Here is a 17,932-nt window from a genome sequence, read left to right as displayed (position 1 = left end):
TTTTTTGTTTTATTTTTCCCCCTTTCAATTTAAAAAAAAAGGGGGGGGTTTTTTGGGGGGGGGAAAAAAAAAAGGGTTTTTGGGTTTTTTGGGAAAAAATAAAAAAAACCCCCAAAAAAAAAAAAAAATTTAAAGAAAAAAAAGGGGGGGGAAAAAAAAAAAAAAAATTTTTTTTGGGGGGCCGGGGGCCCCCCTTTTTTTTTTCCCCCCCCCTTTGGGGTTTTTTTAAAAAAAAGGGGTTCCCCCTTTTTTGGGGGTTTGGGTTTCCCTTTTCCTTTTTTTTCCCCCCTTTCCCCCCTTTTTTTTTTTCCCTTTTTTTTGGTTTTTTTTGGGGTTCCCCCCTTTTTTTTTTTTTCCCCCCCCTTTTTTTTTTTTTTTTCCCCAATTTCCTTTAAATTTTTTAAAAGGGGAAAAAAAAAAATTTTTTAAAAAAAAAAGGAAAACCATTTTTAAAATTTTTAAAAATTTTTAAAAAAAATTTTTTTTTTTTTTTTTGGGTTTTTTTTTTAAAATTTCCTTGGGTTTTTTTTAAAATTTTTTTTTTTAAAAACTTTTTTTTTTTAAAAACCCCCCCAAAAATTTTTTAAAAAAATTTTTTAAAATTTTTTTAAAAATTTTTAGGGGTTTTTTTTTTTTTTTTTAAAAAAACCCCCCAAAAAAGGGTTTTTTTGGTTTCTTAAAATTTTTAACTTTTCTTTTTAAAAAATTGGTTTGGGGGAAAAAAACAAAGGGGGCCCAAAAAATTTGGGGGGTTTTTTTAAAAAATTTAAAAAGGGGGGCCCCCCTTTTCCCCCTGTTATTTATTAAAGGAAAAATTTTTTAAAAACCCCCAAAAAAGGTTTTCCCCCTTTTTCCCCTTTTTCCCCCGGGGGGGGGGTTTTTTTTTTTTTTTTTTTTTTGTAAATTTTTTTTTTCCCTTTTAAAAAAAGGGGGGGGCCCCAAAAAAAAGGGGTTTTTTTTTGGGGGGGACCCCAAAAAAAAAATTTTTTTCCAAATTTTTTGGGGGGGCCCGGCCCAAAATTTTAAAAAAAATTTTTTAAAAAAAATTTTTTGGAACCCAGTTTTTTTTAAAATTTTTTTTTTTTTTTAAATTTTTTTGCCTTTTAAAAAAATTTTTTTAAAAAAGACCCCGGGTTTAAAAATTTTTTTTTTTTTTAAAAATTTTTGGAAAGGGGAAAAAGGGGGTTTAATTTTTTTTTTTTTCCCCCCGGTTTTTTTTTTTGGTTTTGGGAAAAAATTTTTTTTTTTTTTTTTTTTTAAACCTTTTTTCCCTTTCTTTTTTTTTTTCCCCCCCTTTTTGGTTTTTTTTTTTTCCAAATTTTGGTTTTTGCCTTTTTTCCCCCCCCTTTTTTTTTTTTTTTTTTCCCCCCCCTTTTTTTTTAAAAAAAAATTTTTTTTAATTTTTAAAAAAAAACCAAAATGGAAGGGGGGTTTTTTTTTTTTTTTTGGGGGTTTTTTTTTTTTTTTGGGTTTAATTTTTAAACCCAACCTTTTTCTGGGTTTTTCCTTTTGGCCTTTTTTTTCCTTTTTCCCCTTTTTCCCCCTTTTTTTTTTAACCAAAAAATTTTTTTAAAGTTTTTTTAAAATTTTTTTTTAAAAAATTTCCCCCCCCAAAAAAAATTTTTTTTTATGGTTTAAGGTGGGGAAAAAGGTTTTAAAAAAAAAAAAAAGGGGGAAAAAATTTTTTTAACCCCCAAAATTTCCCAAACCCATTTGGGGCCTTCCTTTTGGGATTTTTTTTTTTTTTTTTTTTTTTTTTTTTGGGGGGAAGAAATTTTCCTTTTTTTTTTTTTTTCCCCCCCCCCTTTTTTTTAAAAAAAGGGGGAGTTTTTTTAAAAAAATTTTTTTTTTTTGGCCCAAAAGGGGGGAAAACCCAAAAAAGGGGGGGGGGAAAAAAACCGGGAATTTTAAATTAGAAATTTTTAATTTTTAAAAAAAAAATTTAAAAAGGTTTCTTTCCAAAAAACCCCTTTTTAATTTAAAATTTTTTTTTTTTTTTAAAAGGAAACCCCCTTTTTTTTTTTTAAAAAAGGCCAGAAAATGAAAACCCCAAAAAAAAAAAAAAAAAAGGTAAAAAGGGGAAAGGGTTTTTTTTTTTTTTTTTTTTTTTTTTTTTTCCCCCCTTTTTTTTCCCTTTTTTTTTTTTTCCCCTTTTTTCCCCGGGTTTTGGAAAACCCTTTTTTTTGGGTTTCCCAATTTCTTTTTTCCTTTTTTTTTTTCCCTTTTTTTTTTTCCCCCCCTTTTTTTTTTTTTTTCCCCCCCCCCCTTTTTTGTTTTTTTTCCCCTTTTTCTTTCCTTTTCCCCCCCCCCTTTCCTTTTTTTTTTCTTCCCAAACCTTTTTTTAATTTCCCCTTAAAACAATTGGGCCCTAAAAAGGGTTTTCCCTTTTTTGGAAAGGGTTTGGTTGGGGAATTTGGGGAAAAATTGGGCCCAAAAAATTTAAAATTTTTAAACCGGTTGGAAAAAAACCCCCCAAAATTTTTTTTAAAAAATTTTTTTTTTTTTAAAAAATTTTGGCCCCAAAACCCCCAATTTTTTTTTGGGCCCCCCTTTTTTTTTTTTTTTTTTTTGGGTTTTCCCCCCAAAAAAAAAATTTTTTTAAAAAAAAGGGGAATTTTTTTTTTTTAACCCAAAACAAAGGGGTTTCCCAACCAAAATTTTGGGGTTAGAAAGGGTTTAAAAGGCCCCCAAAAAGGGTTTCAATTCCCCTTTTGGTTTTTAATTTTTTTTTTAAAAAAAATTTTTTTTTTTAAGAAGGGAAAAAAAAATTTTTCCTTTTCCGAAAAAACAAAAGGAAAAAAAACCGGCCAAAAAAAAAAACCCAAAAGGGGGGAAAAAAAACCCTTAAAAAGGGGGAAAGGTTTGGTTTTCCTTTTTTTTTTTTCCCTTTTTCCCTTTTTTCAAACCCCCAAAACCCCCTTTTCCCCGGGGGCCTTTTTCCCCGGTCATTTAAAAAATTTTCTTTCCCCTTTTTCCCGGGTTTTTTTTCCTTGGCCTGTTTGGGGCCCCGGTTTCCCCTTTTAACCCTTTTTTTTTTTGGGTTTTTTTTTGGGGGTTCCCCTTTGGGGGGGGGCCCCCCCCTTTCTTAAATTTTCCCTTTAAAAAATTTTGAAAACCCCCCTTTTTTCCCCTTTAAAAAAAACCCCCGGGGAAAAAAATTGGGGTTTTCCCTTTTTCCCCCCCTTTTTTTTTTCCCCCCTTTTTTAAGGGGGTTCCCGGGCCCCCCCCCTTAACCGGGGTTTTTTTTGGGAAATTTTTTTTAAAAATTTAAAAATTTAAAAATTTTTTTAAAACCCTTTTTTTTTAATTTCCCAAATTTTTTTTAAAAATTTTTTTTCCAGGCCCTAAGGGTTTTTTTTAAAAAATTTCCCTTTTTTAAAAAAAAATCCCCTTTTTTTTGGGGAAAAAAAACCCAACCAAACCCCAAAAACCCCCCAAAAAAAAAATTTATTTAAAAAAAAAGGAGGGGAAAAAAAGGTTGGGTTTTGGAAATTTCCAATTTTAAAACCCCTTTTTTTTGTAATTTTCCCTTTTCCTTAAAAAAAATTTTTTTTTTGGGGGTTTTTTTTTTCCCCGGTTAAAGGAAATTGGTTTTTTAATAACCTTTGGTTTTTTTAAAAAACCCCCAAAAGGGCCCCCCCCTTTTTTAAAAGGAAAGGGGAAAAAAAGAAAAACCACCCAACCCCTTTCCCGGGGAAAATTTTCCCAAAGGGGTTTAAAGGGGAAAAAACCCCCCCCTTTTTCAAAGGAGTGGTTTTTAAAAAATTTTTTCCCAAAATTTTCAATTTTTTCCAAAAAAAAAATTTTTTTTAAAAAACCCAAAAAAAAAATTTATTTTAACCCAACCCCAAAATTTTTGGGGGGTTTTTTCCCCCCTTTTTTTTTTTTAACCTTTTTTCCCTTTTTTTGGCCCCCTTTTCCTCCGTTTTTTTTTTTTAAAAAGGTTTCCCTTTTAAACCGGTTTTTTTTTCCCATTTGAGCATGAGGCCGAGAGAGAAAGGAGAATTTAGAAGTTAGAGACAGACAAGAAGGGATAAGCAGAGAGATAGACAGAGAGGAAGACAAAGAGACACAAGGATACACAGAGAATGAGAAAGAACAGACTGTTAGGAGATGGGATGAGATAGCAGGGAGAGAGCAAGAGAATTTGCAAACCCTCTCTTGGAGTTTCCCTTCCTTCCTTCTGTTTTGTTTTTTCTCCTCAGGGCCTCGCATGGGGCTTCGTTGTTTTTCTATCTCACCAGGGCTCTGTTCCTTTTCACCGCTGTTCTCTGTCATTGTCTCCTCCAGCCTTCTTTCTCACTGGTGTTTCCCCTTGCTCCCTTGTCTCTCCAGTCTCTGTTCCCTGTCTCTGTCTCTGTCTGTCTGTCTCTCTTTGTCTTGCTCCTTCCCTCGCTCTTTCTCTCGCTCCGTCGTTCTCCTTCTCTCTCCTTTTCTCTGTCTCTCCTCCGCCTTCCTACTCCTCCTCTCTTCATGTTGCTGTGCAGAATTTCCCATCCTGGGGAAAACTTGTTCCTTTAAGTGAATGAGAATGAATGTACAAAAAGAGACCGCTAATCAGGATCAGGGACGGAGGAGGGTTGAGATCATTAGCAGATGCATTTCCTTGACATTGATGCAAAGATAATGACAGTGAAACTTTCCGTCAAGCCTTTCTTTTGGAAATGCTTCCTAAATGCTGCGTTATACATAATGAGCAGGTCCTCCTTCTGCTTGGATCTCAATCATTTGGCCTATCTCTCCTTATGTTTGGCAACTTTCATTCTAGGTGGCACTGCTCCCATCGGTGATTTTCCCAGGGCATAATTTCATTAATCTTCCTCACTATATAGTGTGATTCCTTCTATATTTCTACTCTACATGGACATGGATATACCCATTCCATCCATCAATAGCGATGAGGATTGAGTTTCTATGATATGATTAACTCTGTGTCTGAGGAAGGTTACTTGATCACGCGTAGTCAGGAGAGCTTAGAACTGGAGCAAAGGGGCAACCAAGCAAAAAGCTGGTAGGGTTCCAGCCGTGACTAAATCACACTCTTACGGGAGAAGCATTCGGGCACGGACCCTCCCGTCTCTATGTCCATGTATATTGATATTTGGAGCTGAATTTCAGTGTTTCCAGAAAAGTGAAGTTACCCATTCCTACCCAATATTCTTTTCCTACTTTTTAATACAACAAAGGGAGAATTGTTTTGAAACTTCTTCTTATCTTTGTCTCTTTTCATGCTAAACTTAGTCATGAGCTAGTTTTCTTTCATAATATTCATTTGGGGAGTATTTTGTTAATTTGATGTATGCTTTCACTTTGCTCTGCAGAGAGGGAGCGTCTGAGCCCCAAAGAAGCTGCAGTGGAGAAACGCAAAGGTGAGTGAATATCTCAATGAATTGCAACTCTCGAGGGCAGGGCTCCAAATTAGATATATTTACTTGAGCAGGGGATATCACTGAGGAGCACAAGATAAATGCATTGGACACCAGCAGCTTAGTCTTACAAAAGGATATTGAAAACATTTTTCTGATTTCATCAAAGTGGTAGCTGTTCTCCATTTCAGATTTTTCCTTCCGAAGGATGAGCCCTCGGTCTTACCTTCTTTTTTTTTCTTTTTTTACTTTGCTAAATCACTCTGGCCAGAAGGGTGTAAACTCCCGGCTGATATTATGGGTTTTTCATTGGCACATATGCAGAAATGTCAGCCTTCTTTGGGTAATGTGTAGGAGGAGAAGCAATGATCGTAAGGTGCTTTCTTTTTCTTCTTTCAGACTGTCTCTCTCTCTCTCTCTCTCTCTCTTTGCTCTCCCTCTCTCCCTTGAAGTCTCTCATTCCTTTTCTCTCACTCATATGAATTGCTGACCATTGTATACATCTTCAACTACATGAAAATAAATGTATGAAAGGACAATCCTCATAATTATTTCGAGGGTGAAAATGATGGTGACTTTCATATCTTTTTTCCGTGAAATTATCACGGGCGTTGACTGTTCACCTTTTTGTAAGGAATCAAAATGAATTCCTCGCTACAAGCAATTACCACGTCATTTTCCTGTCACTGTGCTATCATTTGGACTCTATCTCTTTTGTCTAATTTGGCACCCAGACTCTGCATTGTCCTGAACCCCAACCTGGTTTCCACATGGCCTGTTTTCAGAGTGCTTCTTGGCTCTGTTGACCTGATTCTTTTGCCATTTCTGCTTTCCAGAGACATCGATGTGCTAGTGTTTTCCCTTAATACACAGAGGGATTTTGTCCATGTATCATGATTTGGCAAGATTGCTTGGATTACTGCGTAGACCTCAGGGCTTCCTGACTTGAGGCAAGGAGATCAATCCTAAAATTGTATCAGACTTCTAGGCCTGATGCGTTTAGAGTGGCACCTCAGATAGATATTTAAAAGTTTTCCAGAACTCGATATCCACACATGCTATTCTTCATTGGCCTGGAGACAAAATTCTACACAGAGTCTTTACAACCTCCCGTATAAAGTTCTCCATCCTCATGTTGGTCTTCATAATGAGCTGATTTTCTTTCCAAACGGCCCTTTCTTGAGTATTGTTTCATTTTGTATGTCATGAAAATTCCTTTGCAGATAAGGTGCCTGTCAGCCCCAGGGAATCGGCAATAGAGAAACCCGAAGGTGAGTGAGTTTTTTACATACATGACAGCCCTCTAGGACAGGTTTCCAAATGAGCACCCTTACTCTGGCAGTGGTATATCCTGGAAAAGCACAGGGCATGCGTTTGGAACATCAACAGAATTGTCTTGAATAGAAATGCTATTGAAAAGCCCTCAGTCAAATCAAGCAGATTCTTTCCAGTTCGGCATTTCAAGGCTTTAGGTTTTGATCAGTGGGGGAACACTTCATTCATTTTGCATTTGAATCTGAGAGAGCCACAGAGACACAAAGAGTTGACGTTAGAGGCTGAGAAAGAGAGACAGAGACACATGAAGAGACACAGAGACAGACAAGAAAACAGACAGAGAGATACAGAGACAGTGTCAAAGAAAAGACTCTTAGAGAGCGTGAGAGATACTAGAGAGAGAAAGAGAATTTGCATGCACTCTGAGTCTCTTGGCCCTTCTTTGCCCCCTTTCTTTCTCTCAGCCTCTCAGTCCTTGTCTTTCCCCATTTGTCTCTGTGTGTCAGGCTCTATATCTGTTTCTCTGTCACTATCTCCATCACAGTCTCTCAGTCTCTCTCTGTCTCTCTGGATCTCTCTCTCTGTGTCTCTGTCTCTGTCTCTGTCTCTCTCTGTCACGCCCTCTTTGTCACACTTGGTCTTTCAATCCTTCTCTCTCCCTCGCTCCCTGGCCATGTCTCTCTGTGTGTCTCTTGTTCCATCTCTGTGTGTCTCTGGGTATGTCTCTGTCTCTGTCCCCCTCTCTAATCTCCCCCTCTCGTGGTTATGTGCAGAATTTCTGAAGGTGCCAACAACTTTTCTCTAAGTCAATGACACTGAACATACACGTTGCAAACACTAATAAGGATGTTCTATCGAGGATGATTGAAATCATCGGGATACGTAGTTCCTTGACATTAATGCAAAGATAATGACAGTGACACTTTCGATAAAGCCTTTTTGGGGGCAAGGCTTTGGAAGTACGTAGTTGTACAGAACGGCCATGTCCCCCTACTGCTTGGAGGTTCATCATTTGGTGTAGAGATATATTTTGCAAGATGAATTCTAGCTGGAACTTCTCCACTGGGTCATTTTTGGAGGACCCAATTTCTTTAGTCTTCCTTACATTTGGCCCATTCTGTAATTGTACGCTTCAGGTATAGAGATAGACCTGTTCGATCCAGAAATAGCTACGAGGATTTTGTCTCTGTGATATATAATTCACTCTATGTTTTACAAAGAGTACTATCCCAACTGAGTAGTCTGCAGAGGTTAGAAGAGGAGCTCACAAGGCCAATCGGAAAGCTATTACAATTCCAGGCCTGATGTGTTGAGAGTTGTATGGGAGAACCATACATGCAGCTGAAGTCCCTGATAATTGTACAGATTGATGAATATATAGATTTGTATTTCCATGTTTCCAGAAAGCTCAATGCACATTTTCGAATGCCATAATATGCCTGCTTCTTGGGAGCAAATATACGAGGCCAATTGTTTGGATCCACTCGTATAGCTTTGTTCCTCCTCATGGTAATCTTGCTAAGGAGCTGGTTTTCTTTTGTAATATTCCTTTTATGACGATGATTTCATTTATATAAACTCAAACTTTGCTCCACAGAGAAGGAGCGTCTGATCCCCAAAGAAGCTGCACTTGAGAAACGCAAAGGTCAGTGAATATAGAAAGAATCGCACCTCTCTTACCCATGTCTCCCAAGTAGATAGCTTTATTTTAGCAGTGGGACTTAAGTGAGGAGCCCAGCACAAGTGTTAAAACATCAATAACTCCATCTGAAGGAGATGATATCAAAAACATTTTTGTCAGCTTAGCCAAAGTCATACAAGCTCTCCGTTTCCAGGTGGAAGATGAGAGGATGAGCCCTGTATCTTAAGACTTTTCCTTTACTAAACCATCCTTGACAAACCACCAGAGCAGAAGGGCGGATTGCCATTGGTACAAACCAATGCCACTCTGTAATGTGTATGATGGACAAGAAAAATCCTAACATGCTGTCTTTGGCTTTGTTCTTCCATTTCTCTCTCTACATCTCCCTAACTCGCTTTTTAGTCTAGTGCTCTGCCCTTAAGGCTCTCATTTGTTCTCCATCTCTTATATCAAAGGCTGGATTCTTTAAAACGGTGTAAACTTATTCTTTTACTGAATGATATGAAATATATGAAAGGACCATTCTTCTCAATAACTTGTACTGAAAAGGATTGAGATTCTCAAAGAGTTCTCTATGAAATTTTTCAAAATGTCTGTTCAGTTGTTCAGCTTTGCCTAAGGCTCTTCATCACAGAACCTTCATGAGTCTCTGCTTTCAAGGAATGACCAATTAATCCTCCTTCTTCTAGCCTATCATTTAGAGCATATATGTACATATCTTTCTATACACACACACACACACCAAAAAAAAAATAATATTATTAAATATATATTATATATATATAATATATATATTATAGGTAGGATTTCATTTTAAATATACACTGGTTACTGTGGCTCCGCGCCCCAAATGTCACACCTTTAAAGTTCGGTCTTCTTTGCTATCTTGAACTGATTCTGTCACTATTTCTACTCTCCATCGACATAGATGTCTTTGTTATCTCCCTTAAAACATGGAGGGATGTTGTTAATGGATATTGGGAAGATGATTTATGCTCCCGGAGAATGTGGTTACAAACTTGGAGGGGCAAGGAGGGCCAATCCTACGATGTCCACCCACTTATTTGTTGAAACCCAGATAGACATTTCAATGTATGTGCAAGAGTCAATCAACACGGGGCAAGCACCCTATTCCTCTTGGCCCTTATGAGAAAAATTCTCCACAAAGTGGTTTCAACCCAGTGGATACTGTGCTTCCCTCTCATGTTGGTATTCATAATGAGCTGATGTTCTTTGAAAACATTCATTTCGTGAGTCTGGTTGCATTTTATGTATCATCCATATTGCTACAGTAAGAAAAGAGCCCTACCTTGGGAAAATCGGCAAAATTGAGAAACCCAGAGGTGAGTAAACTTTTACGTAAATCTCACCTCTAGGACATGTTTCCGGGCAAATCCTTACCTTAGCCGTTTGGCATTTTTGAGGAACCCAGGAGATGTGGATTCCATCAACCCGATTGTCTTTACTAGAAATGCTATTGAGACCCCTTATAATTTCAAAAGATTCTTTCGTTTTGATTTCCACTCTATTTATCCGTTTAGGTATACTTGCTTTCCTTTGCATTTGAGCATGAGGCCGAGAGAGACAGAGAGACTAGAAGATAGAGACAGACAGACAGGGATAAGCAGAGAGATAGACAGAGAGGAAGACAAAGAGACACAAGGATACACAGAGAATGAGAAAGAACAGACTGTTAGAGATGGGATGAGATAGCAGGGAGAGAGCAAGAGAATTTGCACACACTCTCTCTGAGTCTGTCTTTCCTTCTTCCTTGTTGCCTTTGTTTCTTTCTCTCAGGCGTTCTCTCGCATGGCTTCTTGCTGTTTTTCTATCTCACTCAGGCTCTGTGTCTCTTTCACTGCTGTTCTCTGTCATTGTCTCTCCAGCTCTCTCTTTCTCTCACTCGGTGTTTCCCTGCTCCTGTCTCTCAGTCTCTGTCTCTGTCTCTGTCTGTCTGTCTCTCTTTGTCTTGCTCCTTCCCTCGCTCTTTCTCTCGCTCCGTCGTTCTCCTTCTCTCTCCTTTTCTGTGTCTCTCCTCCGCCTTCCTACTCCTCCTTCATGTTGCTGTGCAGAATTTCCCATCCTGGGGAAAAACTTGTTCTTTTAATGAATGGAGAATGAAACAAAAAAAGAGACCGCTAATCAGGATAGGGAGGAGGAGGGTTGAGATCATTAGCAGATGCATTTCCTTGACATTGATGCAAAGATAATGACAGTGAAACTTTCCGTCAAGCCTTTCTTTTGGAAATGCTTCCTAAATGCTGCGTTATACATAATGAGCAGGTCCTCCTTCTGCTTGGATCTCAATCATTTGGCCTATCTCTCCTTATGTTTGGCAACTTTCATTCTAGGTGGCACTGCTCCCATCGGTGATTTTCCCAGGGCATAATTTCATTAATCTTCCTCACTATATAGTGTGATTCCTTCTATATTTCTACTCTACATGGACATGGATATACCCATTCCATCCATCAATAGCGATGAGGATTGAGTTTCTATGATATGATTAACTCTGTGTCTGAGGAAGGTTACTTGCATCACTGCGTAGTCAGGAGAGCTTAGAACTGGAGCAAAGGGGCAACCAAGCAAAAAGCTGGTAGGGTTCCAGCCGTGACTAAATCACACTCTTACGGGAGAAGCATTCGGGCACGGACCCTCCCGTCTCTATGTCCATGTATATTGATATTTGGAGCTGAATTTCAGTGTTTCCAGAAAAGTGAAGTTACCCATTCCTACCCAATATTCTTCCTACTTCTTGGCAGGCTACAAAGGGGAGAATTGTCTTGAACTTCTTCTCTATCTTTGTCTCTTTTCATGCTAAACTTAGTCATGAGCTAGTTTTCTTTCATAATATTCATTTGGGGAGTATTTTGTTAATTTGATGTATGCTTTCACTTTGCTCTGCAGAGAGGGAGCGTCTGAGCCCCAAAGAAGCTGCAGTGGAGAAACGCAAAGGTGAGTGAATATCTCAATGGAATTGCAACTCCTCGGAGGGCAGGGGCCCCAAATTAGATATATTTACTTGAGCAGGGGATATCACTGAGGAGCAAAGATAAAAAATCAACACCAGCAGCTTAGTCTTACAAAAGGATATTGAAAACATTTTTCTGATTTCATCAAAGTGGTAGCTGTTCTCCATTTCAGATTTTTCCTTCCGAAGGATGAGCCCTCGGTCTTACCTTCTTTTTTTTTCTTTTTTTACTTTGCTAAATCACTCTGGCCAGAAGGGTGTAAACTCCCGGCTGATATTATGGGTTTTTCATTGGCACATAGAAAATTGGGCCTTTTTGGTAATGTTAGGAGGAGAAGCAAATCAAGGGTGCTTTTTTTCTTCTTTCAGACTGTCTCTCTCTCTCTCTCTTTTCTCTCCTTTTTTCCTTCCCTTTGAAGTCTCTATCTTTTCTCCACTCATATGAATTGCTGGACCATTGTATCATCTTCAATTGTTTAAATGAAAGGACAACCCTATAATTATTTCGAGGGTGAAAAATGATGGTGACTTCATCTTTTTCCGTGAAATTAATACGGGCGTTGATTTCACCTTTTTGTAAACCAAAGAATTCCCAACAAAGCAAACCACGTCATTTTCCTGTCACTTTGCATCATTTGGACTCTATCTCTTTTGTCTAATTTGGCACCCAGACTCTGCATTGTCCTGAACCCCAACCTGGTTTCCACATGGCCTGTTTTCAGAGTGCTTCTTGGCTCTGTTGACCTGATTCTTTTGCCACTGCTTTTCCAGAGACATTTGATGCTAGTTTTTCCCTTAATACAAGGGATTTTTGGTCCATGTATCATGATTTCCAAGTAATTGTTTTTGGATTACTTGCGGACCCAGGGCTTCCTGACTTGGAGGCAAGGAGAATCAATCCCAAAATTGTATCAGACTTCTAGGCCTGATGGTTTAGAGGGAACCTTCAGATAATATTTAAAAGTTTTCCGAACTGATATCCACACATGCATTTTCATTGGCCTGGAGACAAAATTCTACACAGAGTCTTTACAACCTCCCGTATAAAGTTCTCCATCCTCAAATGTTGGTCTTCATAATGAGCTGATTTTCTTTCCAAACGGCCCTTTCTTGAGTATTGTTTCATTTTGTAATGCTAAAATTCCTTTTGCAGATAAGGTGCCTGTCAAACCCCAGGGAAAGGGCAAAGAGAAACCCGAAGGTGAGGAGAAACATGACAGCCCCAGGTTGGCCAAAGAGCACCCCTTACTCTGGCAGTGGTATATCCTGGAAAAGCACAGGGCATGCGTTTGGAACATCAACAGAATTGTCTTGAATAGAAATGCTATTGAAAAGCCCTCAGTCAAATCAAGCAGATTCTTTCCAGTTCGGCATTTCAAGGCTTTAGGTTTTGATCAGTGGGGGAACACTTCATTCATTTTGCATTTGAATCTGAGAGAGCCACAGAGACACAAAGAGTTGACGTTAGAGGCTGAGAAAGAGAGACAGAGACACATGAAGAGACACAGAGACAGACAAGAAAACAGACAGAGAGATACAGAGACAGTGTCAAAGAAAAGACTCTTAGAGAGCGTGAGAGATACTAGAGAGAGAAAGAGAATTTGCATGCACTCTGAGTCTCTCTGTCATTCTTCTTTGCTCCCTTTCTTTCTCTCAGCCTCTCAGTCCTTGTCTTTCCCCATTTGTCTCTGTGTGTCAGGCTCTATATCTGTTTCTCTGTCACTATCTCCATCACAGTCTCTCAGTCTCTCTCTGTCTCTCTGGATCTCTCTCTCTGTGTCTCTGTCTCTGTCTCTGTCTCTCTCTGTCACGCCTCCTTTTGTCAACACTTTTTCAACTTTTCCCTCCTCCCTTGGCCATGTCTCTCTGTGTGTCTCTTGTTCCATCTCTGTGTGTCTCTGGGTATGTCTCTGTCTCTGTCCCCCTCTCTAATCTCCCCCTCTCGTGGTTATGTGCAGAATTTCTGAAGGTGCCAACAACTTTTCTCTAAGTCAATGACACTGAACATACACGTTGCAAACACTAATAAGGAAAATTTTATCGAGGAGATTGAAATCCCGGGATACGTAGTTCCTTGGACATTAATGCAAAGATAATGACAGGACATTTGATAAAGCCTTTTGGGGCAATTTTTAAAGTCGTTAGTTGTAACAGAACCGGCCATGTCCCCTCCAAGCTTGGAGGTTCATCATTTGGTTAGAGATATATTTTGCAAGATGAATTTAGTTGGAATTCCTCCACGGTCATTTTTGGAGGACCCAATTTCTTTAGTCTTCCTTACATTTGGCCCATTCTGTAATTGTACGCTTCAGGTATAGAGATAGACCTGTTCGATCCAGAAATAGCTACGAGGATTTTGTCTCTGTGATATATAATTCACTCTATGTTTTACAAAGAGTACTATCCCAACTTCCCAAACCTGGAAAGTAAGTTCCGGCCAGGAGGTTGTTAAAAAGATAGTTTTTGACGGATTGATGAATATATAGATTTGTATTTCCATGTTTCCAGAAAGCTCAATGCACATTTTCGAATGCCATAATATGCCTGCTTCTTGGGAGCAAATATACGAGGCCAATTGTTTGGATCCACTCGTATAGCTTTGTTCCTCCTCATGGTAATCTTGCTAAGGAGCTGGTTTTTTTGTAAACCTTTTATGAATATTTATTTATAAATCAAACTTTGCTCCAAGAGAAAGGCTGATCCCCAAAGAAGCTGCACTTGAGAAACGCAAAGGTCAGTGAATATAGAAAGAATCGCACCTCTCTTACCCATGTCTCCCAAGTAGATAGCTTTATTTTAGCAGTGGGACTTAAGTGAGGAGCCCAGCACAAGTGTTAAAACATCAATAACTCCATCTGAAGGAGATGATATCAAAAACATTTTTGTCAGCTTAGCCAAAGTCATACAAGCTCTCCGTTTCCAGGTGGAAGATGAGAGGATGAGCCCTGTATCTTAAGACTTTTCCTTTACTAAACCATCCTTGACAAACCACCAGCAGATAGCATGGATTGCTCATTGGTACACCAATGCTCATCATGTAATGTGTATGATGACAAGGAAGGTGGCATCCTAACATGCTGTCTTTGGCTTTGTTCTTCCATTTCTCTCTCTACATCTCCCTAACTCGCTTTTTAGTCTAGTGCTCTGCCCTTAAGGCTCTCATTTGTTCTCCATCTCTTATATCAAAGGCTGGATTCTTTAAAACGGTGTAAACTTATTCTTTTACTGAATGATATGAAATATATGAAAGGACCATTCTTCTCAATAACTTGTACTGAAAAGGATTGAGATTCTCAAAGAGTTCTCTATGAAATTATTGCTCAAAATGTCTGTTCAGTTGTTCAGCTTTGCCTAAGGCTCTTCATCACAGAACCTTCATGAGTCTCTGCTTTCAAGGAATGACCAATTAATCCTCCTTCTTCTAGCCTATCATTTAGAGCATATATGTACATATCTTTCTATACACACACACACACACACACACACACACACACACACACATATATATATATATATATATATATGTATAGGTAGGATTTCATTTAGCACATATACACTCGGTTGCACTGTGCTCACAAAGTGCCCAAATGTCACACCTTTAAAGTTCGGTCTTCTTTGCTATCTTGAACTGATTCTGTCACTATTTCTACTCTCCATCGACATAGATGTCTTTGTTATCTCCCTTAAAACATGGAGGGATGTTGTTGATGTGACTGGATTGGGGAAGATGACTTGGTATGCTCCCAAGTAGACATCAGTGGTTACAAACTTGAGGCAAGGAGGCCAATCCTATCAGATGTCCAGCCCTGACTTATTTCCAGTTGAACCTCAGATAGACATTTCAATGTATGTGCAAGAGTCAATCAACACGGGGCAAGCACCCTATTCCTCTTGGCCCTTATGAGAAAAATTCTCCACAAAGTGGTTTCAACCCAGTGGATACTGTGCTTCCCTCTCATGTTGGTATTCATAATGAGCTGATGTTCTTTGAAAACATTCATTTCGTGAGTCTGGTTGCATTTTATGTATCATCCATATTGCATTGCAGATAAAGAGCCTCTGAGCCCCAAGGAATCGGCAATTGAGAAACCCAGAGGTGAGTAAACTTTTACGTAAATCTCGACTCTCTAGGACATGTTTCAAGGGCACATCCTTACTCTAGCCGTTCGGTATCTTTGAGGAACCCAGAGCATGTGATTGGAACATCAACCCGATTGTCTTTACTAGAAATGCTATTGAATTATAATCTCCAAAGTTTTTGTTTCTTTCAAGGCTTCTCTTATTTACCGTTTAGGTATATTGCTTTCCTTTTGCATTTGAGCATGAGGCCGAGAGAGACAGAGAGACTAAAAGAAGACAGACAGACAGGGATAAGCAGAGAGATAGACAGAGAGGAAGACAAAGAGACACAAGGATACACAGAGAATGAGAAAGAACAGACTGTTAGAGATGGGATGAGATAGCAGGGAGAGAGCAAGAGAATTTGCACACACTCTCTCTGAGTCTGTCTTTCCTTCTTCCTTGTTGCCTTTGTTTTTTCCTTCAGGCTTTCCTCCAGCCTTGCTGTTTTTCTATCTCACTCAGGCTCTGTGTCTCTTTCACTGCTGTTCTCTGTCATTGTCTCTCCAGCCTCTTCTCTCACCCGGGTTTCCCCTGCCCTGCTCTCAGTTTCTCGTCTCGTCTGTCTGTCTCTTTGTCTTGTCCTTCCTCGCTCTTTCTCTCGCCCCGTTCTCCTTCTCTCCTTTCTTGTTCTCTCCTCCGCCTTCCCCCTCCTCTTCATGTTGGTGCAAATTTCCTCCTGGGGAAAATTTCTTTGTAATGAGAATGAATGTACAAAAAGAGACCCTAATCAGGATAGGGATGAGGAGGGTTGAGATCATTCAGATGCATTTCCGACATTGATGCAAAGATAATGACAGTGAAACTTCCTGCCTTTCTTTGAAATGTTCCAAATGCTGCGTTTACATAATGAGGGTCCTCCTTTCCTTGGATCCAATCATTTGGCCATTCTCCTATGTTTGGCAACTTTATTCTAGGTGGCACTGCCCCATCGGGATTTTCCCAGGGCATAATTTCATTAATCTTCCTCACTATATAGTGTGATTCCTTCTATATTTCTACTCTACATGGACATGGATATACCCATTCCATCCATCAAAGGATGAGGATTGAGTTTCTAGATATGATTAACCTGTGTCTGAGGAAGGTACCACCCTGGTAGTCAGGAGAGCTTAGAACTGGAGCAAAGGGCAACGCAAAAGTTAGGGTTCCAGCCGTGACAAATACACCTTCGGGAGAAGATTCGGGCACGGACCCTCCGTCTCTATGTCCATGATATTGATATTTGAGCTGAATTTCAGTGTTTCCAGGTAGTTACCCATTCCACCAATATTCTTCCTCTTGGCAGGCTACAAAGGGGAGAATTGTCTTGAACTTCTTCTCTATCTTTGTCTCTTTTCATGCTAAACTTAGTCATGAGCTAGTTTTCTTTCATAATATTCATTTGGGGAGTATTTTGTTAATTTGATGTATAAGCCACTTTGCTCTGGGAGAGAGGGGAGGTCTGAGCCCCCAAAGAAGGGTGGAGAAACGCAAAGGGAGGAATATCCAATGAATTGCAACCTCGAGGGAGGGTCCAAATTAAATATTTACTTGAGCAGGGAATCACTGAGGAGAAAGATAAATGCATTGGACACCAGCATTTAGTCAAAAAGGATATTGAAAACATTTTTTTCTGATTTACAAAGGGTAGCTGTTCTCCATTTGATTTTCCTTCCGAAGGATGAGCCCTGGTCTTACCCTTTTTTTCTTTTTTACTTTGCTAAATCACTGGCCAGAAGGGTGTAAACTCCCGGCTGATATTATGGGTTTTTCATTGGCACATATGCAGAAATGTCAGCCTTCTTTGGGTAATGTGTAGGAGGAGAAGCAATGATCGTAAGGTGCTTTCTTTTTCTTCTTTCAGACTTTTTTCTCTATTTGCCTCCCTCCCTTGAAGTCTCTCATTCCTTTTCTCTCACTCATATGCATTGCTGACCATTGTATACATCTTCAACTACATGAAAATAAATGTATGAAAGGACAATCCTCATAATTATTTCGAGGGTGAAATGATTGACTTTCAATCTTTTTCCGGAAATTATCAGGGCGTTACGTTCACCTTTTGTAAGGAATCAAATGAATTCGCCACAAGCAATTACCCGCTTTTCCTGTCACGTGCTATCATTTGGACCCTCTCTTTTCAATTTACCCAGACTCTGATTGTCCAAACCCCAACCTGGTTTCCACATGGCCTGTTTTAGAGTGCTTCTTGGCCTTTGACCGATTCTTTTGCCATTTTGCTTTCCAAGATGATTGGAGTTTTTCCCTTAATACACAGAGGGATTTTGTCCATGTATCATGATTTGGCAAGATTGCTTGGATTACTGCGTAGACCTCAGGGCTTCCTGACTTGAGGCAAGGAGATCAATCCTAAAATTGTATCAGACTTCTAGGCCTGATGCGTTTAGAGTGGCACCTCAGATAGATATTAAAAGTTTTCCAGAACTCGATATCCACATGCATTTTCATTGGCCTGAGACAAATTTAAACAAGTTTTAAACCCCCCGTATAAAGTTCTCCATCCCCTGTTGGTCTTCATAATGAGCTGATTTTCTTCCAAACGGCCCTTTCTTGAGT

General features: G+C 39.0%; 1 long non-coding RNA gene across 1 annotated transcript; it reads left to right on the top strand.

Moving 5' to 3' along the window:
• The first annotated feature begins 5,218 nt into the window (after positions 1-5,218).
• Positions 5,219-15,487, top strand: LOC116423284. Its single transcript, XR_004233835.1, has 4 exons — positions 5,219-5,369; positions 6,590-6,637; positions 8,239-8,286; positions 15,303-15,487. It is a non-coding gene; the product is annotated as an uncharacterized LOC116423284 (long non-coding RNA).
• The last annotated feature ends 2,445 nt before the right edge of the window (positions 15,488-17,932 follow it).

The sequence above is a fragment of the Sarcophilus harrisii genome, chromosome 4 (genome assembly GCF_902635505.1).
Source record: "Sarcophilus harrisii chromosome 4, mSarHar1.11, whole genome shotgun sequence".
NCBI classification, from domain to species: Eukaryota; Metazoa; Chordata; class Mammalia; order Dasyuromorphia; family Dasyuridae; genus Sarcophilus; species Sarcophilus harrisii.
The sequence above is the reverse complement of the archived record's forward strand: the minus strand, read 5'-3'. Positions and strand labels throughout refer to the sequence as shown.